The sequence below is a fragment of the Mirounga leonina genome, unplaced genomic scaffold (genome assembly GCF_011800145.1).
Source record: "Mirounga leonina isolate KUSES-001 unplaced genomic scaffold, KU_Mleo_1.0 Mir_170, whole genome shotgun sequence".
Lineage (NCBI taxonomy): Eukaryota > Metazoa > Chordata > Mammalia > Carnivora > Phocidae > Mirounga > Mirounga leonina.
This window is the reverse complement of record NW_023270433.1, coordinates 23,016,176-23,039,122: the sequence shown is the minus strand read 5'-3', so window position 1 is coordinate 23,039,122 and position 22,947 is coordinate 23,016,176. Positions and strand designations below refer to the sequence as shown.

General features: G+C 49.9%; 1 protein-coding gene across 1 annotated transcript in view; it reads right to left on the bottom strand.

Annotated features, from left to right (window-relative positions):
• PTPN3 (protein tyrosine phosphatase non-receptor type 3) overlaps positions 1-19,986 on the bottom strand; it is a 104,797-nt gene extending 84,811 nt beyond the window's left edge. Inside the window, exon 1 of the mRNA XM_035016113.1 lies at positions 19,923-19,986. The gene's annotated coding sequence lies outside the window, so the exon portion shown is untranslated. The remainder of the gene's footprint in view (positions 1-19,922) is intronic.
• Positions 19,987-22,947: the final 2,961 nt, after the last annotated feature.

Genomic DNA, 22,947 nt, shown 5'->3' with positions numbered 1-22,947 from the left:
TCCCTTCAACAGAAGGAAGAGCTTTTGAACAGTCAAGGCTGCACAAATTTGGAAGGGACTGTGTCAGGAGAGAGGGAGATCCCCGTCAGTAGAGGTGATCAAGCAGAGAAGCTGGATAAGACCTCTGGTGAGAAGGTTCCACAGGGCAGGCTGGCATTGAAGGAGGTGGGGGGGGTGCACTCTGAGCTTCCAAGACCAAGGTTCTGTTATGACTTCCGTTTCAACAATGCCAAGGTTAAGTTTCTGTACATGTAAGCCCACTCAAAGCAGAACCGTTAAAACTGGCTTCCTTACACAGACTTCTCATGGCAAAGAATTCTAAACGGCTACCTCATTCTTGAAAAAACTAAAATGGACCATCACTGAAACAGGATAAAAGAATATGAGTGGACAAAAAGCAATATATAAAGCCCAAAACATAGACGATAGAATGTTTTATACTGAGCTCTTTCCCCCTAAAATCAAGCTACCAATCTCTTCCCATTCTCCCTCTGGATAGTTCCATGAGGCCCCAAACGGACTGGAAAACAGGATGGAATAAATTTACTCTACAGGGACATGAATCAAGTTGCATAAACTTTACAAAAATACCGTGCTAATATTTGCCCTCGGGGCACAGACACGCCCATTTGGGGGTGTCTGGGAAATATCAGGGACTGACATTTCTATCCTGGGCTCCTGCCCCCACCCCTTTACAGCCAAAAGTAGCAGAAGCCTTCGGAAAAGAAAACAGCTAAAGTCACTTTGAAAGGTTTGAGATGTGCTAATCGCAACTCATCCCAGCCAAGAGGCTGGACTCTCACAACAGGACCATCCTGCCAGCTTCGTTCCTGCCAAGGAGTTTGAAGGCTGTGGCAGGCTCGCCAGAGAAACCCAATCCTCACCACCAGCAGCCTTCACCATAATATCATCTCAAGGAAACACAGAAAAATACCCTCCAGCCGCCCCTCCTCCCCCCACCAAAGCATCATCCCATTTGTCACTAAATCAGCCAAGTGATCTGGGAAGCTGCTACTCCGTTTTTCACTGGTTTTCTTCCAGCTTTAAACCGCCTGCCTGTAAGGTTTTAACCCGAAGGGCCATCTCGGGTTATATTAGGCACAGCAACCCGGCGTCTCTAGACACCAAGATAAAATTTATTTTTATGCAGCCTAGTCAGTCAGGGCTTTAGGACTTGGTGAGATGGAGTCGGAAGATTAATGAAAGGAAAGTGCATAGCCTCTAAAAAAGATTTATAAAGGCATGCCAAATGCTGATCAGAGTAACAGGGCTTAGGAATATTTGAATGCAAATACTCTATTTTGTTGCTGCCATCGTTACATTTATTTGTACCAGGGCTTCCCCGTGCTGGGAGCTGAGAAGACAGAAATGCAGTCCATTCTTTGATGTCAAGGAGAGCCTAAGGGTAGGAGAAGAGTAACACCACTGCCTCAGGGCTCCTGGTGGCCAGGGCCCATTGGAGGCCGGAAGGAGTAAGCCAGACCTGAGTGAGCTCGTCTCTGCGGGCCACTCCTAAGAGGACAGCACCTTGGTCAGAAGCACCTAAGTCTGTTTCCTCATATGTAAATAATTCTGAGGAGCGATGCTGTCCTGCCCGGCCCACAGCAGACACCAGCGGCTGCTGGGAGTACTGATGCGCCCGCCCATTCAAGCACCTCACTCCTAGTCTCCCGGCCCTTGCCATCCCCAGGCTTCTCGTCTTGAGGAATAGCCAAGGGTCCCACAGGGCTTCAGAGTTTTCTAAATACTTTTGCCCCCATTCCTCCCGACTCCATTCACTCTGACGGGGTCTGACGGGCAGTACTGGTAGATTCGACTCCAAGAGCCATGCCCCAGTCACAGTCCGCCTCCAAATGGAGTGATGATCCCATGCTCAGAGCAGGGCATCACACACCTGCCCACTGAGTCCACTGGCCCACAGGACGGGGAAGGAAGATGAATTACAGGTGATTCACTGTGGCGGGGAAGAGAGGAAGGCCCCATTTAAGCACTGCGGTCTCTGTAATTTACTGGCTAAAGGTATGTTCTTACCTTTTGAGATAAGCTTGGTAAACACTCCCCATAGCTCACATGTTCGTAGATTTCCTCTTAAGGAGGAAATGGTCCAGAAGACCTTCCCCTGCCCCCCAATTCTGCAACATCAGAAACCTGAGTAATGACTTGGGTATTTATTACCCTATTCCAAGATGACACAATTGATTTAACAGGTGTTTCCAAAAAAAAAGAAAGAAAAAGTACAAAGTACCCTCAGACTGCCAAGGGCGTGCTGATGAGAGAGGAGTTAAAATGTGGCACACATCTCTCAGGGCTGAGGAAGCTGTAGTAAAGGACTTCCTCTCATTTTTGCAAAAGGTGTGGGCTGGAGGGCGTGCGCATGACATCTACAGGTCCTTCCAGCTCACAGGCACCCATCCCGGGTTAATTATTAGCAGTGGGAGAACAGGAGTAGGTCACCTCATTTCTTGAGGCCAGGCCCTCAGTGTGGCCTGGGGCCTCTCCGAACTGTAACCAACAGCTCTCCTTCCAGGGAGCTCCTGAGAGTGACAGGCCAGTCCCAGACCCAGCCAGTGTCCCTGCCTCCCCTCCCTTCCACCTCACCTGCCTCCACGGATCCTAGAACTCAGAGGACTGCTGATGGAAGCCCAGGTTCACTGCAGTCCTTGAAAGGCAGGGCTTCTTAGTCAACTTGAGCTCAACTTAGACCCTTTCCCCTTCAGCTGCACAGGGGGGCTCTAAGCCCAGGATCTCCTGAGGACAGCCATGGGGTGGGGGATCTGAGGGGTGCCAGGGGCCTGGATCTCCAGGAGGATCCCAGGCAGCCACACAGCATCTAAGCCTTGCTGTTCTTTCGGCGAGCTGTGGGAGGTACGCAGGCTGTGCTGAATCTAGCTCCACAGCTGTGAAGGACAAGCTCGCTGCCGTCACCCGAAGGTAGCTAACCCTGGAGGGGAAGGAGGGGGCAGTAATGCAGACAAGCTGCCATGCAGGGTGTGCTCTGATCCACGCACATCAGAGAAAACAAGCCAGCTGACAGTGTTGTCCTAACTGGGGGTATTTTTTTTTTTTAATTGTCCTTGTTGCCATTATTCCACTGTCAAACATTTGTCCAGGTATTTCAACCACTTCCCTGGCATGGCATTTTTTTGTTAGAGTTTACAATATTCCACTTGGTGAAATCATAACCAGGGTCCGAGTGCCTCTACTTTGCAGGGCTCCAACTTCCGAAAGAACTAGTAAACGTGGAAAGGGAAGGAGGAGCAGGTGACCAAGGGCTGCCACAAGGGTCAGGGAAGTGGGGCCCAGTGGAGCCCTGCTTTAGGGCAAAAGCACCAAAGATGTGTGGCAGCAAGGTGACAGGAAGGGGCGAGACAACTCCCCACCCCCTGCCCGGGAGGAAAATGGCAAAAAACAGATGAGCAGGTAATTGATGAGGATTTGAACAAAACCACCAGGTTTACTGTTTTCTGTCTTTTCTACCAGACAGAACAATCTTTTTACACTTGGGAAGGACAGAATTAAAGGGGACGGGAAGCCGTCTCCCACGACCCACACTCCACACCTGTCACCTCGTTTGACTTCCCACATCAAAAGAGAACCAGGCTGAAGGCGGCCAGGACTGAGCAAATGGGGGCCCAGTGCGGAGGGAAATCAAACAGAGCAGCTCCTGGCAGTCATGTTCCCAAACCTCACACTGCTTCTCTCCATCTTTCTTGCGGGAAAACAAACAGAACACAAAATTTGCCGTTTTAACCATTTTAAAGCATACAATTCAGGGGCATTAATTACATTCACAATGTTGTGCAACCAACCATTATTTCCAAAACCTTTTTGTCACTCCAAACAGAAACTCTGTACCCATTAAGCAATAACTCGTCATTCCTTTCCTCCCCCAACCTTTGGCAACCTCAACTTTGTCTCTATGAATTTACCTCTTCTGGATATTTCATATATGTGGAATGAGACAACGTTTGTCTTTTTGTGTCTGGCTTATTTCACTCAGCATAATATCTTCAAAGTTCATCCATGTTGGAACATGTGTCAAAATGCCCTTCCTTTTTAAGGCTGGATAATAATATACCATTGTACAGATATACCACATCTTATTCATCTATTTGTCTGCAGGACACTTGGTTTCCCATGTGGCTGTTATGAACAGTGTTGCAATTAACATCTCTGTACAAGCATTTATTTGAGTCTGCTTTCAATTACTTTGAGTATATGCCTAGGAGTGGAATTGCTGGGACATAGTAATTCTATGTTTAGCTTCTTGAGGACACCAGACTTTTCTATGGAGACTGCCCCATTTCACATCCTCATCAGCAATGGAAGAGGGTTCCAATTTCTCTACATCTACATCCTTTCCTATGCCATCCCAGTAGGTGTGAAGTGGTATCTCACTGTGGCTCTGATTCACATTTCGCTGATGACTAATGTCGACCATCTTTTCATGAGCTTATTGGCCATGTGTAGATCTTCAGAGACAGGTCTATTCAAAGTCCTCTGTCCATATTTTTAATTGGGTTATCTTAATTTAGGTTGAATTATAGAAGTTCTTTATATACCCTGAATAAACCTTTACCAGATATAGGATTTGCAAGTATTTTCTCCTAATCTGTAGGTTGTCTTTTCTTTCTTGATGTCCTTTGATGCACAGAAGTTTTTAATTCTGATGGAAGTACAATTTTGCTCATGCTTTTTTATCATATCTAAGAACCCACTGCTAACCTCAAGGTCATGAAGATTTACTCCTTTTTTTAAAAAATCTCTACAGGTTTTATGACTTTGGCTCATATATTAGGTCACTGATCCATTTTGAGTTAATTTTTGTATATGGTGTGAGGTAGGGGTTTCCCCACCATGATCTACTGGCAGGACTAGCATTGCGTGAACTTCATGAAGGCAGAATCTGGGTCTCTTAAAAATCACCACTGGGATGTAGGCAGCCCAGTGCCTGGTACTCATTAAGTGCTCGATAACTGCCAGTGGGATGGATGAATGAATGAATGGATAAAGTTACTGGGGGGTATGTTCCTCCCCCCCAACCTGCCTACCATTACTGCAAGCACCCACAGCTGGCTGAGCAACTCTTGTTTGTAACAAATCTGACAGGCTACACTTATTAAGAACTAAATATCTACTGGGGTGCCTGGGTGACTCAGTTGGTTGAGTGTCCAATTCTTGGTTTTGGCTCAGGTCATGATCTCATGGGTTGTGGGATCAAGCCATGTGTTGGGCTCCATGCTCAGTGAGGAGTCGGCTTCAAGATTCTCTCCCTTTGCCCCTCCCCCTGCTCACAACACTTGTGTGCTCTCTAAAAATACAAATCTTAAGAAAAATAAAAATAAATCTTAGAAAGAAGTGTGTATCAACAATCTCATGTACACACTCCAATCAGTTAACTTAAAATGACCAAGATTTAATTAGTGCACTTAACTGATGGCACTTAATTGAGTCCTAGCCCTGGGAAACTCCTCACTTCCTTACCAATCTCCTAGCTCAAGTCCCTCATTGCACAGAAGAGGAGACCCCAGGGCCAACGAAAGCCGTGACTTCCCAAAGTCTGGGTTTCAACTCCCAGGGCTTTCCCCCACCAAACACAGGTCTTAGCGATCACCCACTGTAGATAAGCAACAAAAAGGTATGAGGTTAGACCGAATTGCTTCTAGTGGCAGGAATGGCTGTCTGGCTCCCAAGCCTCCTAGTGAAAAAAAATGGACCTGGAGTCCTAGATCTCATTATGCCACAAGCCCATCTCCTGCCCTCCTGGTGCAGCACCTCACTGCTCTCACTCCGCACCCCCCCCCCCAGCCCCTGGTTACGCCAAGCTCATTCCCACTGCTGGAAACTTGCTTCCCTTGGACATCCCCCACCTGCACTCTCTCCATGCGTCTGCTCAAATTTTACCTATCAGTAAGGTCTTCCCTCACTCTATATTTCTCCTTACCATTTATCACCCCTGGACTTAAGTATTTATTGTCTCCTCCCAACTCCCACATCCCCACCTCCTACGAGAATGGTAGTTCCTTGAAAGTCAGGGACTTTGTTAGTTAACGGTTATCCCTCACCCCTGGAATAGTGCCTGGCCACACATGAGGTACTCAAGAGGTGTCTGTGGAATGCACGAATAGAAGGTAAAATGGGGGGCACCCTACTTGGTATTCACCACACCGCTAAGCATCACAGAAGGGGAGGCAGGCAGCTCCACACTCATGGTTGGCACTGACTGGACCCTGCAGCCACGGAGGCCTGCAAGTCTCCTTCCGGACCCACGGGCTGTCCCTGCCTCCCGGGGCAGGCGGGGCTGGGACGGGGCGGGTGATCAAACATTCCCACACGTCTCAGTCTAGCCCGAGATGCTGGCAGCTGTTTTTCCACTGACCTGGCCACAGAAAGTGGAGTCTTTCCCCACGGGCGCCTCATAAATGCTTGTGAAATGCACACAGGAATGAACGAACAAACTAATGCACACAGGGCTCACGCCCACACTTTCAGGAGGCTTGTGTCAGAGATAAGAAAAGATCATCCCAACAATGCCAATGCCGGGAGGTGGTCTGACCAATTCCATTTCTAGGAACCCACTGCCAGGATACACCCAGAAATGAAACCGTCATCTGCAGAGATTTTCCTCCCAACAACACTTCGCGCTGAAAATGACAAACCAAAAACGCTGATTTCCAACTGCAGAGGGCTAGTTAAGTAAATCACAAGATAGCCCCAGGATGCCCATTTCATAATGACATAGTGACATAATGGGAAATGTTACAATATTAAGTAAAAAAAGGCTGGTTATAAAATTGTATCTACAGTGAACACATTTAAGATAATTATAAAGGATCTCAAGACCATAAATATAATTGCTAGTTTTTCCTATCCTTTCGACCTTTCTGTATTTCCTAAATTATAACGAGCAATGAGTTTGAAGAAAATCAAACTGATAGAACTTAAAAAAAAAAAGCTGTCACCTGATATTTTATTGGCCCCCAGGGTGTTACTTAAACCTCCGTCTGGCCATCTCCTCCTCTCTCCTTTCTGCATTCACCCCACCCTGCTTCTTCCTCTTCCTCTGGCCTGCCCCCAACTGCCCTCCCAACCCCCGCCAGCCGGCCAGCCAGTGCTTGGGCCTTGTCAGCCACACCTGCAACCACTCCTCCCCCAGAAATCCTGCTCCAAGGCTGGGCTGCCCCACCCAACAGTCTCCTGGCTCACAGACCCCAGGCTTGCTCTTCTACTTCCCAGCTCTGGGGCTTTGAGCTAGTCACTGAACCTCTCTGAGACACCATTTTCAACTCAGAAAAATGAGGCTGACCCCAACTCATGGGAGCCTCTGAAAGTCCAGGGAGCTAATGGACCGGACCCCCACCTCGAAGGGCACCTGAGGTCCAGGGAGCTAACGGACCCCCACCTCAAAGGGCACCTGAGGTCCAGGGAGCTAATGGACCCCCACCTCGAAGAGCCCTCCTACAGGGAGGGCCAACGCGCTGTGAGTGTGTTCTGGCCCTGCCATGTGTTGAGTCTCAGTCTGCTGCTTCTACCCAGGCTCATGAAGCTAAAGTTCTTTGTCCTCTATCTGCCTAAGTCTGGGCACCTGTCCTCTCCTAAAGGAGAAGGAAAGCAGGTTTGCTCTTGGATCTCAAATCAATACAATGGTGGCTTGGCTGAGATTCCTATTCCTCCCCTCCGCCGCTGAAGCCTCGGCTCCCACACAGTCCAACTCTCAGAGCTGATGCCCAAATCCCCAGCAGCTGCCCCTCGTGAGGCCCCATTCTATCTTCAGAAGACATTGCCGGCATTTTACTTAAGGTCCTGGGGACTCCTTAAATCATCTTCCCTCATCCACACCCACATTCTCCCATGGTCTCAGCTCAGGCCTTGCTTCTCCTGCTCTTTCAGTCACAGGGGTTTACACATTCTTCCTTCATGCTGTTCTGCATTCATCCCTCTCTAATCCCTGAGGCATTTAATGAGCCCCCACCTGCAGCCACACTCCAGGGCAGGTGCTAGGGTTCAGGTGAGTAAGAGGCTGTCTCAGCTCTCCCTGCTTTCTGGAACTCGTAGGCTGCTCAGAGAGCAAAACGCATGAATAATCAAATAATCACCTTTTGGTGTGGTTAGTGCTCTGAAAACAGCTGTGTGGCCCTGGCTGCTGGGGCCTTGTCCACGCTGTGACCAGAGCTCAGCCTGGGACAAAAACAGCCTCCAAGGGGATTCTTATGGCAAAGCTAGACCTTGAAGATGAACTATCAAACAACACAATCAAATCACTCAATACTTACCTCATAGCTCTCAGGCTCCCCCTCCTCCACCATCACCCACAACCCAATTCCAATCTAGCTGCCGGTCTGCAGACACCTGAGGGCACCTGCCACTCCAACGTATCTCCAAGGAGCTGAACTGAAAGGGGTGCAGCTGTGCTCATTTTGCTTCTTCTATGTGCTCTTCTCCACGAGCCTCCTCCCTACCGTGGTCACACGCCAGGCCAATGCCACTCGAAGTGCGGTTTCCAGATGCCTGGCATCAGCATCACCTGAGTGCTTGTTAGAAATGCGGACTCCCAGGCCCTGCCCCAGACCTACAGGACCCGAATCTTCTCGTATGCACATTAAAGTCTGAGGGACCCTGCTTTCCACCCCAATCCCACTTCCCCCTGGTCTTCGGCTTCCACCTTTTCACTGTGGCCAGCTGCTATCTTTAAGATCCACGAAAGGAGCGAATACCCGACCTCCGACCTCCGACCTCTGTGGCGTCTGGCTCCTCAGCAGCAGGGACCTTCACATCCACCCCCACGGTGGCACCGCCTCAGCCCCACCCTGCCCAGGTGGGCCCACACAGCACAGCGCTCACCAGCTGAGACCTCTGGCCCCACTTGGGGATGAATGTCCCTGTGGTTCCTTGGTCAAGCTTACTGAGCAAGACAGCAAACCTGCAGCTAGCTCCTAAGTAACCACCACGTGCCTCCGGGAGAAGCACTTCCCCGGACCTTGTGAGCTGGAGGTACTTGTCATTCCCAGTGTGGAGATGACGAAATCGAGACATCAGGAGCTCAACGAAAGTCACAGAGTTAGTGGCGGTGGGGTGCAGAGAGGACCCCAACCTTACAACCTGCACCAAGAGATAACAAGGAGCCCCACAGCCTTGCAGAGAAAACTCTGGAAGGGGGCTTAGAGCTGAGGCGGCCCATCTGCACTGGGCCAGGACCTAGAAAGGAGGGAAAGTAGGAGAAAAGTGGGAGAGGCAGGCGGAGGCCAGGTCATGAAACCCTTCGTCGACAGACTACAGAGCTTGGACTTACTGGGTGACAGGATAACAAAATTTTGGAGCAGGCTGCTCAAAAATGGCTACTACATCCTTCCCACTACTCACCCCCCCCCTCCCCCATGAACCTGATTCTTTGCCTTGTGGTACTTACTTCCCTGACCCTCCTGGTGTGGCAAACAGAGTCAGACTCTCCCAGCTACTCTGGTTGCATCTTCCTGCCTGCTTGCCCTCAGACCTCAGCCCTCCATGACCTCCTCCCTCCCCTCCCAGGCTGAAGCCCAGCTCCTGGGAAACCTCCACCAGCACGTTTCTCCCAGCCGGCTCCCCTCCCGGCTCTGCAAAGCCTTATTAAGAGTCCCAAAATGGGTGAACATGCCCCTCAACAAGGGCCAGCTGCCAGGAATCCCTTCCCTCCCTCTATGATGGACAGTGCCTTCCCCAGGAGGGCTGGAGGCACAGGGTCCCCCTTCCAACCCAGGCGTGGTGCATCCAAACATCAGTTTCTTAGAGGTGACCTCCTCTTAGAGGAAGACCCAGACTCCTCCTCTCCTTCAGCCAGCATCCTAAGGGGAGCCAGGCCGGGCCCTGGGGATGGAGCTGATTAAGAGGCAGTCTCTGCCCTGCAGAAGCTCCTAAGAGGGAGCCCTGATCCTGAGTATGTGCCTCTTTAAGAGGAAAACATTTTCGTGACCCCTGTACATTCACACACCTTGACCTGTTTGGTGATTCTTAAAAACAGAAGCCTTTCTTAGTCTTCTAAAATGTCTTTAAGTGGCAAGTCATCACTGCAACCGTGAGTCAGCCTTTACGATTGAAAAAAGTTAAGATTAACTATAAAAAAAGAACATTAAAACTATCCCACTACATAAAAAATTTCTTGCATTATTTATAGATTGAAAATATGTTGGTAGAACTTTTATTTGTGACACACAGATCTATTCTAGAGTCTGGCTTCTCAACGTCTGGTCTGTGGATCAGTCTCAACACCACCCGGAAGCTTGTAACAAATGCATACTGTGGGCCCACCCCAGACACCCTAGAAGCAGAATCTGCAACTTAACACTAAAGCTTGAGAAGCCCTGGCTTAGAGCATATGGCTTATGGGGTTGGGGTTAGAGACAGGGGAAGCAAGGCCAGATGGAATCCATGGAGAACAGGGTGATCTTAGGTGCTTTTGTAGGGAACATTTTTTTGGCAGCAGTATGAAGGAGGTATAGGTGTGAGGGGCCGGTGGGGGGGTAGGAAGCAAAAGTAGAGGCAAATGGGAGAAGCACAGAGACGAACCCAGTTTTAGCAGGGGTGGGATTGGTGGGGGGAGGGGCGGAAAGGAAGAGCAGGCTGGAGGACATATGACGGGGCAGGATCTGTCCAGTGCAGGTGTGCAGGTGAGTGAAAGGTGACCCTGGATTTATAAGCTGGAAGACTTGTCACTTTATGGAGACTGTGTTTTCAAGGAAGAAGGTGCAGAGGAGGGACCTGGGGACATTCACGGAGGAGATGTTCAGATGTGATAACCATATGACCCAAACTGCCCAGAGATGATCAGGCCCTGTGAAGCCCCTGACAATGGCATCAGGTGAGTCTACCCAGGAAAGCCTGCAGAATGATAAGAACAGAGGATAAAGGAAAAAGGATGAGCCATGGGGGGAGGGGAGGTTGTGGAGCCACATCATAGAAGCCCTGATATGAGGAAGGGGCAATCCAGACCCAGTGGGCTGAGACATGAGAACAGGCCACGTGGTCTTGACGAGCGCGCAGTCTCTGACCAACATGGCGAGGGCAGTGTTGGTCAAGGGGTCAGTGTTGGTGGGCGATGCTGGGGTAGATAAAGTCAGGACTGCTCTACAAATACTTAAACACCCTGCCTGTGCTTCCAAGTCCCAATCAGTCAAAGTGATGTCTTTCTGTGCACCCATGTTCATAGCAGCATTACCTGCAAGGGTCAAAAGGTGGAAGCAATTTAAGTGTCCACCGACAGATGCCCAATAAACAAAGTGTGGTGCACACGCGTTCAACGGAACATTACTCCTCTCTGAAAAGGAAAGAAATTCTGACACTGCTCCAACATGGCTGAACCTTGGGGACATTATGCCAAGCTAAATAAACCAGTCACAAAATGACAGATACTGTATGAGGGCTGCAAAGTGCAGAGCACTTGTCTGAAACTGCCGTGGAGCCTGAGGTAGTGGTCCTCGAAGCAAGGTCCCAGGTCTCGGGGGGCAGCGGCAGCACCTGGGGCCTTGTTAGAAATGCAAGTTTGCAGGCCTCACCTGAGTCTGATTCAGACCCACTGAATCAGAAACTCTGGGGGTGGGGCCCAGCAGCCCATGTTTGAACAGGTGATTCTGATGTGATAAAATCTGAGGAACACTAGTGTATACCACAGAAATTCAGTGGAAGATACATATCATTTTCCATATGAAAACAGAAAAAGAAAATCAGCCTAGCAACTTCCACAAAGAAGAGCCAGAAATGCATAACCGGCTTCAAAGCTAATACAAAGTATTTCTGTAGTGAACAAACTTTCTGTTAACAAGAGAGAGATGCAGTCCATGGGATCAACTTCCTTAGATGAGATCTAGAAGACATACCTACGATCTGGGGGTGGAAACTGCGGGTACTAGTCCTTGCTCTGCAACTGTTTACGTGTGCCACGGAGCCCGCCACAGACCTTTCAGGGTCTCAGTTTACCCATCTATAAAACCAGGGAGCTGGAAACATTTCTTCTGAGGTCTCTTCCAGTTCTGACACCGTGTGACTCCTTCTGTCCTATAAAAATCGTGACCTCAGACTAAGTGCTTTTACATAGCTGTGCCTTGGCAGGGGAGAAAGAATATCTTTAACTGGTAAGACATCCTATCACAGTTCACTAGAAACCTTTCCAAAGTTCAGTAAGTGCTAGTATCTTGCATTCGAAGAATGAGGACACTCCCTCACTAACTGGCTTTGCCATGAAAGCGACCAATGCCTAGAGTTTTAAAAATACTATAGTGCACTGGCCTGTGTTCATGAAGTCCACATGACTGGGATGACCCAGAAAATATCGCCAAACCTTCACATTTTTATCCTATGATACTTTTTAATCCAGGAAGGAGGGGCTTGTTATTTTTTGCTAGGCAGAAAATGAGTTAAAAGAACTGAACCCTACAGACCCCCGTGCCTGCCCCCTCTGATCCAAGTATCTGGGGACACGGCACTGCAAGTCTAGGCTTCCTGATAAATGGCCTTGTATTGACCTTGTTACTGGAACCCCTAGACGCTGGTTTCCTGCCTGGTTTCTCTGCATCCAACTCCCTGTCTACACCTCCTGGTCATCTAATGCTCATCCTCTTGTGCCTGGGTCCCCAATGCCACCTGCTTCCATGCCTCTGCCAAAGGCCAGTCACTTGGTTCTGATCTCAGAACTAGGGCTGGGAGAGGGATGTGGGTGTTTGTGCAGGAAGGACAGTGGAAGTGTGAGCACCAGGGGAAAAAAGATAAGGTCTAGGGAGCTTCTGGTCTCCTGTCCCACCTCACTTACACACCCTGGCTCTTGAATTCCATTAGAATTTATCAGTGGGAAACACAGCTGGCTTATTGGTCCCCCTTGTGCATCTATCATAGACCCAGTCCCTCCTCCTCCATCCAGCCAGGGTATGTAAATGACCTCCCAGGCTCTCATAATAGTCCATCTGGCAGGAAGGTACAGGTGAGGGGAGGGGGGGGGGCGCAAAACAAGGCTGGTATAGCAGGAGCAGACTGGGCACGGGCAAGGGAGGTGTGACCCACCGCAGGTACTAGAGCCATGAACAGGGGCTGGACAGGCAGTGCCAAGGTTAGTTCTGTCTATATCCAGGCAGAGGATTCCTAGTGCTAGAGGGTTTTCCAGGCTGATCTCCAACTCAAAGTCACATTTGGGTAGAGTGACCATACCTCCTGATTTGCCTAGGGCAGTCCCAGTTGAGGCTAGTTCATGAGATGCAATTATTAATAGCCTCACTTTTATCTCAAAATGTTCTGGTTTAGGTGATGAATTCTTATCGCTTTATTCTTGGGTCCCTAAGCCTGCAAAGTAGGAGTCACAGAGAAAGAGCACTAGGAGGGACCTCCAGGCTGAGTCCCGCCCCTCCTCAAATGCTCCATTCTCCTCTCCAGCACCCCCTGCCAAGCCATCACCTGGCATCTGCTTGTATACCTTTAGGGACAGCAGGCTCGCTAGCCCCTGATGAAGCCTCTCTTTTCTGGGAAAAGCTCTGTTATAAAAATACAGGATTCAAACCTATAGACAGTATGACTGCAACTAACAAGATCCCCCAGCAAGGAAAGGAGTGGCTGTGCGGGAAACCAGAAAACCTGCTTTTCCCTTCTACCTCCTTCCATCTTACGGTCTCTCCATTCAGTAAATATTTACTGAGTGCATTTGATGTTCCAGTGAAACTGGAGACACAATGGTGAGTTAAAACAGACTCAAATGGAAGGAAATTTCTATACAATAATGGGCCCGTGCTTTACAAAAATGTCAAGGTTATAAAGGGCAAAGAAAGGCTGAGTAACGGTTCCAGTTTAAGGGAGATTAAAGAGAAAGGAGGACCTTATGAAATGCACGATCTGGGGGTTTCTTTGCTACAAAAGGACACAACTGAGACAACTGGCAAAAACCTGAGTAAGATCTATAGATTATAGTATTGTTTCAGTAATGATTTCTTGATTCTAAAAATTGTGCTGTAGTCATAGAGAAGAATGTCATTGCCTTTAGGAAATACACTGAAGTATTTTGAGGGAAAGGAAGAATCTATAAATAACCCTCAAATGACTCAAGAGAAAATATATATACATAAAGAGCAGAATAAAATAAATGTGATAAAATGGTAACATCTGCGGAATCTGGGTGAAGGGTATATGAGAGTTCTTTGTTCTATTCTGAGAACCTTGCTATAAGTCTGAATCAGGTCACAATAAAAAATTAAAGGAAAAATATAAGTCTCAGAGAAAGGTTTTTGGGTTTTTTTTCCTTTTTTTTTTTTTTGAAAAGAAAGCCAGATCAACCCTGACTTCAGAGAGCTCCCCGTGTCGCTGGGAAGACAGGTACTAATACAAATAATTACACTAATTAACTGCAAAATTGCAACCGTGAAAGTGCTGTCAAAGGAGAGAAATCTGGAAGCATGAGCATTTACAACTGGCAGTTTTACCTAAATCATGTGCAATCATGGGCTAACACCCAAAGCAGGAGTTAACTGGCGGGGGCGGGGGAGCGGGGGGGCGGGCGGGGGGGGGGGGGGGGGCAAGCCTCCAGGCTTTCATGGCCCCTGTGGCAGGTGAGGTGAGCAGGGACCAAAGCATGCACACCGGGGGTCCAGGGAGACGCCAAAATCAGTCTCGTCCTTTATTCTCCAAACAACAGGAGGTGTTTCTGAAAAACCCCCTGAGTGCAGAGAACAGGCAGGTGAGAAGGCATGTGGGGTCCACTGCAGCAGTGTTGGTGACTGTGGCCTCCCAGAGGAGCATCACTGAGGATTCTTCTGTTCCCTGACACTGTAATTTTCTACAGCAGCCATGTAGGATTTTGATAACCAGACTGGGGGAGGGGGCTGGCGGGAGCAAAGCGGGCGCCAACTGTCACATCCTCTCTCCAGGCCCACTAGTGGTTAGGGTCAAGGGATGGCTGACGGAGCTGGTCGCTGCTTCGCTCACAAGCACCCCGGGTCTAGATTGAGGCTGACTCCACCTTAGGGAAGCAAGGTGCTGGGGGTCAGGTCTTCACACTCCACTCCCAAAGTCAGCCCAGTGCCTTCCATCCCACAGCATCCAGCTGGCCATGGCCCTTTTCTGGTCCTGGATCCTGCCCCTTGGAACGTCCCTTTAGCTCTGAGAGCTAGGCCCCATAGTGGGCCTCGGAGTGGGCCATTACTCACCCACAGTGACTCTTGGCATTGAACAATAAAAAGAAATTTGTCTGGAGGGTCAGCGGCCTGACCACAAAGGGAGGGGACCCTTTGCTGTGCCAAGTTCTGTCCTAGTGGGTTTTCATTCATTAGCTCCTTTAAAATAGTCCATTTAGAGGAAACAGTTTCCATTATTATCCTCATTTTACACTTAAATGACTTGTCCAGGAAAAAGACTTGGGTTCGCATCTTGGCTCTCACATCGGCTTATGAGCAACGTGCCTTTCGGGTGGTCACTCCATCTCTGAGCCTCAGTTTTTTTCACCCTATCAGTAATGTGGGGCTGGTAGGAATTTACAAGATTCTGGGACTAGACAGTACTATTTATACCCTTTTGAGGCACCAAGGGGTTTAGTACCGAAAATCCACTCCAAACTACACATCACTTTAAATATTTACTAAAACCTTGTGTATCCTGACGGTAAATCATGGGACCTGAATTTTCCAGGACTATCCCCATTTCAAATCCTCTGTCCTAACTTTCCACATAAAGCATCAAACTGTCTCAAAAATTCCACTCTCTCAGTATCCAAACAACACCTCCCAGGCCCTCCTCTTACACGAAGCAGTAGCACAAACATTCTTTCTCCGACAACAGATCCCAGTCTTTGGTTCAGAAAATGTAGTCACCGGAACCTTTCTGGCCCCCTGATGGAAAGAGGGTCATGGCAGCCGGTACTCCATCCCAACTCCAACTCAGCTGTTTCCTGGCACACTGGTATAAACCACAGCCAGAAGAAGCCGTCCCATGATCACAGCATCACCCACAGAGGGACACAGACTGGTTAGATGAGCTCTGCCCCCACCTACCCAGCAAGCTGCTGGTACCCAGGTAGAAAGCACGGCCAGAGGGTTGCTCCAAGGTTTAGGTCAATGAGTTAATATTTAGAAAGCACTCAGAACAGTAAGTGCCGTAACAGTGTTTCATAATGAAAACCAAAGGCATCCCTGGCAGAAGGGGCTCACGCCTCGAAGAGAACCCAAAGGCATCACTTCTAGCTGGGGAGAACAAGGAGAATGGCCACTTACCCCTGGCTTGAGTGAGGCTGGGGCCCCTTACAGACATGAGGGAGTACCCTGACTACAGGAGGCCAGACCTGGGGAAGAGTCACCACTCCTGATATACACATGGTCTCTGGGCCTTAGCACCTGCTGTTCTGTCCGCCCCCCAAATACCATCTTTTTCTCCCTTTAAGGCTGAATTCAAATGCCGACTATTCCTTATGGTGTTCCTTGATCTCCATCAGAATGAATGGCTGCCTCCACTGGTCTCTCTCACATCTGGCTTTAGCCTCTTTTAAAGTAACTGTGAGACAGGTAAGTAGATACAGAGCATGTGTGTGTGTGCGCACAAACACACACACACACGTCATTGTCTTCCCAATTCCACCATGCATCCTTCCAAGATAAGGGTCTTTCACCTTTGTAACCCTAGGGCCTGACACACAGCTCAATAAGTGTCTGAATTTGCTGTGAAATCTGTGCTCTCAGCTGGTCTTAACCTGGAGGCCAAAAGTAGCTTCAGGGGCACACATAACCAGAAGCTATGTAGCTGCAAGATCTCCAGGTCTGGGAACCCATGACTAGATCAGATTTTAGCCAGGGGCCTACCAAAGCATTCCCTTTCATCCCCCTTCAGGTGGATGAAAGGAGACACCTGTGAGACCCGAGCAGCGTGGACACTGACCAGATCCTGGCCCATCTCTAATACAGTTGGTAAGAAGAGCCCAAGCTTGGGAAGCAACACCAGCAGGCTGCCCTGCCTCCACCAGCAGGTCAAGGCCAGGGTAAGTGCAGAGTGCCTTAGGCATTCCAGCCCCTGCAACAGACCTGGGAACGGATGAAGAGGGATTGGCCCTGCTTTCCAGGAACCACTGCTGTCTGGTGGAAGGAAGCGGAGTACCGGGATTACAGTCAAAGTCGCAGGTCCCTACCACAAATCCTGAGGGTTCAGCGGGGAGGTAGGGGGCCAGGCCTTCTTGCTCCCTCCAATCCCCAAAGCTGAGCCCTGTGGGTGGATTATGTGCATCCTGGAAAACAGAATTCCTCCTGTGCCTGGACCAAAGGTTCAGAAGGTCACAGTTCATCCCTCCTGCTGCTGGCCCCAGACTACCTTTGCTAGCTCAATTTCTGCAAGAGTGAGAAAGAACAGCACTGAAATTAAACAATGTATGCGAACCCTCCCAGTTCACAGTCAACAATCAAGGAGTTGGTCCCAATCCTCTAAAGTCAGTTACCAGCTGGGAACACCAACTTCTTTCAGGGGTAAGATTTGTCTCTGACCAGGTTCCTGCCACTAGCCTGAGGATAAAAGCTGCCAGGATTCTTCTCTATGAAAAAATGTGAAAGAAGAGGTCCAAAACAGGAGTGGTGAAGCAGTGAGGTATTCTGAATTTGATTCTGTGTTAACTTAGATTCTTTCTCCTGCTCCCAGCTGTCCCTGAGGACCTGCCCCTTCCTGGCAGGGATGTTCCCCCAGGCACCCTGGGTTTGCTGGGACCCACTGGTCTACTCAGCATCCTCACCCAGCACTGCATCTGATATACAGAAGCAGCTCAATAAATGCTTGCTGAACAGAAAGCCACTTGGAAAATGCCTTCAGTAACTTGACCTTTTACATTCCTCAGCTAATGCCTAATTTGCATATAAGAGTCCAGTTTTAGGAGATGGCCAGTCACCAGAGACAACTCAGGATCAATACAGAGTATTAGGCATGTTTTATTCTACTCTGATTCTCTGCAAATTGGTATTCCATTAAGTGTATGTGGGATTTATGGGCGCTTACTATAAACTAGAATATTTAACTAGAATGACTTACTGTCAGATAATAGCTTACCATTGTTAATTTTCAACTAGTCAATCTCAGAAAGGTTTCCAGCTTCCAGTCTCCTTTACATGTTGATTTAATCGCCAGGAAAGTCATCTATTTCAAAGTCTCCATACAATAAAGGGCAGCTGGATGAAGAAGAAAAAGACCTGCCCAAGGAAGAAGACCTGAGTTCTATCCCACCTAGGGCAATGCAGTATGATCAGCTGTTCAAGACCTCAATTTTCTCATTTGTAAAATGGGAATAACACTGGCCTCATGGGAGAGTTGTAAAAATTGAGCTGATACATGTGGATGCACTCTGCACAGTTCTATAAGGCTATACGATGGTTAAACATAACATGAAATTCTTGAACAACTCAGGTAGGCTAATGACAGAAAGCAGGGTGGTTCTAAAGGGGAAGAAGAGATATTTTGCCCCCCAAGGGACACTTGGTCAGGGTGGCGGGGAGGGCATTTTTGGTTGGCACAACTGAGGAAGAAGGATTGCTACTGGAATCTACTGGGTAAGACCAGGGATGCTGCTAAATATGTTGCAATGCTTTGAACAGGCCCCACAACAAAAAATGATCCAACCCCAAATGTTAACAGTGCTGAGGTTAAGAAACCCTGATCTGAACAATCAGGAAAGTTGGGTAGGGGAGCTTTTTCCAACAGAAATCCTTCTAACCAGGCTGTACTTCCATCATCTCTTTAAACATTTGCAAGATGGATCATCTTGCAAACCAGCTCTTTTGTAAGTAAAGCTGAACTGCCAACTTCTGGAGTTTCTGAATGTATAAAACTGCTTTTAACTAAGATGCTCTCCGATTACAATTCGGCTAAATTGTTTTTCCAAAGCCCTTGACTTCTGCAGTTCTCCAGGGCACAAAGACAGGGTCTGTCACTCTGCCACTAGGCCCTAAAGATGCTTTCGTAATTCTAATTTCCTGGTCAAATGGGAGCCACGAGGGTCTCTAAACGAATTAAATTCACATCACGTCAACTGCTCCCTTGCTTAGTGCCGGGCACGGAGCCAAACACCTCCACATAATTTATCCCACTTAATCCACCCAACCACCGAGTGAGGTGGGCATTATTACCGGCTGTTTGCAGGGGAGGAAATTGAAGATCAGAGAGGTTAAACAACTCGCCCAAGGTCACCAGCTGGCCAGGGGGAGCCCAACTTGAACGGAGTCTCCAGTTTCCAAGTCACAAGCTCTTTCCATCAGCTCGGAAAACCCAGGTGTCAAGTTGTCTCAACTTCCCATGAATTTTTAAGGCAACGGCAACTTCTCAATAAGTTTAGGCTGCTGAAAATGGGAATTTCCGGGGGGCTGGGCGTGCTCACATACACTCCCCTCCACTGCAGCTGTCTCACCGCAGGTACCTGATAAATCATTCCATATCGCCCGCGGAACGGGGAGGATTTATTGGCGCTGGAGTTCGTGCCAGGCCCAGGAAATGCCATCTTTGAAAGCCGAGAGGCGGATTCGCCCTGGGAGCCGAGAAGGTCTGGCCGCCGCACTTGGTTGGCTCCCCCGCGGGCTGTGCGCCCCTCGGCGCCCCGGGCTGGGGTCGCCGCGGCGCTGGGCCCTCCGGGGTCGCCGGCCACGTCCACCCCTGCCCGGGTCGGAGCGCACGCCCACGCCCACGCCCCGCCGCCGCAACCGCGTCCCGGCCGCCCGCCCGAGGCTGAGCCCCACCCCGCCCCGCTTGCTCCCTCCCGCCGCGGCCCCGCCAGGTGAGCGCGGCCCGGGCGCCCCCTCCCCGCCCCGACGTGGCGTCGGGACCCCGGGGCCGCGGCGTCCACCAGCCCGCCCGCGCGCTCACCGCGCGCTCGGGGACGGGTGGGGGCGGGGCGGCGCCGAGCGCGCCCCCGGCCCCCGGTCGCCCCGCGCCCTGCCTCGGCCCGCTGGGGTCGCGCCCGCCCGTACCTGCAGCATCCGGGGCCGCGGGGCGCCCAGGTAGGTCGCGCGAGCGGGCGGCGCGGAAGCTCGCTCGCGGCGCGACCTGGCCGCCGTCTGAGCATGCCCAGTGCCGCCCGCGGGCGGCTCCCGCCGGCCGGGCTGGCCGCGACGGGCCCGCGCGCCGGGCGGGGGGCGGGCGCCCGGGCCGCCCTGCGGGGCGCCCCTGCTCCGCCCCGGTCTGGCGCGCTCGGACGCGCCGCCCAGGGCCACCGGGGCTCTGCTGCCGAGCTCCTGGCAGCCCCCAGTCCCCTCGCGCGGGCACGCAGGCTTTCGTTCCACGCCATTTTGGGGTACCTACTATGTGCCGAGCCCTCAGTGATTTTATGCTTAGGAATGTCCCGCAGACCGCGTTCAACAAATCTTTGAAATGAGGACGAGTCTTGCCTAGCTGGGGTCCTGCCGACTTTCAGTCCAGTGCTTATCCCGTTCCACTAGTAAGCTTACCGGCTTAAACCTTCCCCAAATTTCTTACCCGCCATTACCCCCCTCCTCCCATCTGTGCTCTTGCTGTCCTCTTCCATCTCAACTGACATCGGCCTTCCTGCAGCCCCATGAGCACCTTTCTGTCCACCAAACGCTGAACTTGGCCAGCCTCAGGACATTTGCACATGCCTTTCCCCCCCTCCTGCTCTGTGGGACTTCTTTGCCCAGTTTTTCACGTGGCTGGCACCTTCTCATTCTCGTTGTACCTATGTCCTCATCTGAGAGGACTTGCCTCAGCACCTTACTACATTAACACCCTGTTCCTGGACATTCTCCATGTCCTCATTTTATTTCCTTCACGTGTATCACTATCCATTCGTTCAACAAGTAATTATTGATCATCTACTTTGGTTCTTCAGGCGTGGTGAACAAATAGGCAAAAATCCTGTCCCCTGGTGGAGTTTGGGGAAAGAGAGGCAGGCAAGAGACAATAAACATGTAAATAAGCAAGCTATATAGTATATTAAAAGGTTATAAGTCATAAAAGCGAAAAAGGACAGGGTAAGGAGACAAAGGTCTAGGGAGTAGAGTTTTCAATGAGGTAGGCTGATCAGCCTGTGAGAGTGACATCGAGAAGGTGGCGACTCAGCCGCGCAGAGGGAACAGCTTGTGCAAAGACACGAAGGTGCAACACTCGTTAGGGTTTGGCAAGGACAGCGTAGTGGGAGATGAGGTCGGCAAGTGACTTTTCCTCTCATTCGCTTCTTGTGTATTCCCCTAGGGAATTGCTGGAGCTGTATAGCCCTGCCTGTCTTCACTGCAGTGTCCCAGCTCCTGTATGGCAGCACGTGCCACACAGTAAGTGCTCAAATACTATCTGTTGAATGAATATGTGAATGGAGGGATGGACTTATGTTTGGAACCGTCCGGTCTGGACTACGATGCCCGAGGTCCGGGGGGCTGGCCTGCCCAGGGCCATTCGGTGGCCGCCGCCAGCACCTGGTGCCTCACTTGGGTCCTTGTCCCCGAGTTGCACGTCCCCGGGTAGCGCCACTGCAGCGGGCGCCGCCTGAGCGTCGCGTCGGGGGGAATTCCGACGGAGTCAAGGAGTCCCAGGAACAGGACCCGCCCCGAGCCCTGCCCCGCCCTTTGGTCGCTCGCAAAACCTGGCGCCGCGGCGCCGGTCCAGCCCCACTGAGACGGACGGGGAGTTCACTGGGCATGCTCGGAGCCGGGCGGGGCCCGAGTGCCCGGGAGGAGGAGTCTTCTGGTGGGGCCGGCGATGCCCCCGCGGAGCCCCGCGGGACGCTCAGCCCCCGCTTTGTTCCCGACGCCTCCTGGAGGGTCTGGGGGGCTTTTTTTTTTTTCAAAGCTTAGTAAGAAAGCTGGGGATCCAGAGTCCGTGAAGGGCGTGCTCTGCCCTCTCTGTTTTGTGATCTGCGCCAAGCACATTACCCTGACTGTGTTTTCGATAGTACGAATACCCATCCCTTGGCTCTGGGCAGAATGTGGGGACTGAATGAAATAAAAAACGTGAACATGTTTAATCCATTTTTTTTTTTAAGATTCTATTTATTTATTTGACACACAGAGAGAGACAGTGAGAGAGGGAACACAAGCGGGGGGGAGTGGGAGAGGGAGAAGCAGGCTTCCCGCTGAGCAGGGAGCCCGATGCGGGGCTCGATCCCAGGACCCTGGGATCATGACCTGAGCCGAAGGCAGCCGCTTAACCGACTGAGCCACCCAGGCGCCCTGTTTAATCCACTTTAAAGACCCATTTCGTGAGTGCCTGCCTCAGTTACCTGTCATCTGCAAACCAGTTTCCCAAGTGCTAATATGAGGAAACCTGAGTTAATGGACATGTGAATTCTTGGAGTTGTCTCAATTTGCCTTCTACCACAAACTAGGCTGAAACTATCTTTTCTTTCTCCACATGCAACAGTCATGAGCTTAAACAGTGTTCTTAAATTCGACCTCAAAAATATCTGTACACCTAAGGGAAAAAGACCTAAATCTTTTTAAAATCGTGCAATTCCATCACCATAACAGAAGCAGGAACAAAAGGAAAGAATATTCCCCAAACTGGAAACAAATGAATGTCCACAGATAGTGGAATGATTAGTTAGGTTATGGTATGTTTGTTGAATAATAACTAGTTTATACTAAGCTAGACCATACTGCAACGGGGAAACTAACAATACAATGTTAAGGGGGAGGGGAGCCGGGAACAAAAGACTGCATAAAGATTAAGTCTACACATTCACCCAGACTAGAAGGAAATATGGGAAAATGTAAATAGTTGAATTTGGGGGGGTAGTATGGTTGGTTTCTCTTTTTAAGTTTATTACTAAAAAAAAAAACCGAAAAACCAAACCAAAGTTTATCTATTACTGTCACACTGTTGTGTTTGCAATAATAAACATTGAAAGACCAAATTAAAAATTTGTGAAGTTTTGTGAAAGTCTAATTATAATAATAACAATAATTACTATTATCAAGCTCAAGTATGCTTGAATTTTACACATATTGTGTCTTTAATCTGGACAGTGACTGGGTGTTTCTAGCTCAA